Below are 1,220 nucleotides of genomic sequence, written 5' to 3'. Positions count from 1 at the left end.
ATAAGTTTTAGTAGTAAGTTTTCATCTTGGAAAACTGAAACTTTTAAATCTATCAGTTGCTTATTTCGTTAATTTTTTAGTTTTTTGGTACCAGGGATGGAACTCAGGACCTTGTGCTTGCCAGGCAGACATGGTACCACTGAGCTACATCCTCAGCCCTCAAAGTTATATTTTTGTTGTTGTTGTTGTTGTTAACTGATTTTAGTAATATGACATAAAGCCCCTAGACTTGATATAATCATTATGCAAAATACATAGATGAATACTGTCTTCTAAAAATATAAAATAAATAAGCAAGACATGAAAATAGGCAAGTTTCCACTAAATAATGTTGTGCCCAGATTTCGAGGTCCCCAAAGACCACCAAGGAGCCGATTCCGATGTAAACACACGAGGGTCGTTTATTCAAGCTCGAGCAGGGACTCCCAACCGTCACCGCCGCAGCGGGTCAAGATTGAGAGCCCCGACTCCAATTCAGCAGGGGTTTTTATAGTGGTTACAGCAAGGTTCTAGACTGGCAATTAAACCTGATTGATTGTGCCTTGCGCACCCAAGCTGCAAATGGTTGCCAACTACTGATTAGCTGTTGCTAGGGGACGGCTGAACACTATCACATGAAGGTGGTCAAAATACATCTTGTGGTTTTTCTTAGAACTGAAATTTATGCCACCAAATTTTAGAATGGAGTCACTTAGGTCTCACAATAAATGAAAACTTTAAAAAAAGAAAGTTTTCCTTTCCATGTCATTTGAAGGGAAATTATCATTTTAAACAATATTCAAGTTTATTAAACAAATTTTAAAAGGTATTATAAAATAACTTTCATCAGCTTCAAGGTTTGTGTTGCTGCCGAATTTTGCATATAACTGAACTTTCAAATCTGCTAACATGCTCTGAATTGATTCTACTCTGGATTCTAAGGCATCAGTTTCTTCTTGCAAATTTTTCTTTGCTTCTTCTAACATGTCTTGTGTTTCTTCTTGAGAATGGCTTATGAAAACGTCACCAATCTGGTAAGGTATCATTAAGCTGTCATCATCTGCGAGCATGATGTCATCATAAGCATCTTCTAAATTCTGGAGTTGTTTCTTTTTCACTTCTATTTCTTCCTTTAGCTCTGTGATTCTGCTCGTATTCTGCGCAAATTTATTTATCTTTTGTTGATCTTCGAAAGTAACATTGACATCTTCTGCAGCCGCCTTCTTCATGGTGGCCGCCAT

The 1,220-nt window shown here is 37.4% G+C and overlaps 1 pseudogene; it reads right to left on the bottom strand.

Moving 5' to 3' along the window:
- Positions 1-767: 767 nt before the first annotated feature.
- Positions 768-1,220, bottom strand: LOC101726162 (prefoldin subunit 4 pseudogene; annotated as a pseudogene).

The sequence above is a fragment of the Heterocephalus glaber genome, unplaced genomic scaffold (assembly GCF_053883595.1).
Source record: "Heterocephalus glaber isolate CG9 unplaced genomic scaffold, H.glaber_assembly_v1.0 deba00000621, whole genome shotgun sequence".
Taxonomy (NCBI): Eukaryota; Metazoa; Chordata; class Mammalia; order Rodentia; family Bathyergidae; genus Heterocephalus; species Heterocephalus glaber.
Note: the sequence above shows the minus strand (reverse complement) of the source record. Positions and strands in the feature narration are given on the sequence as shown.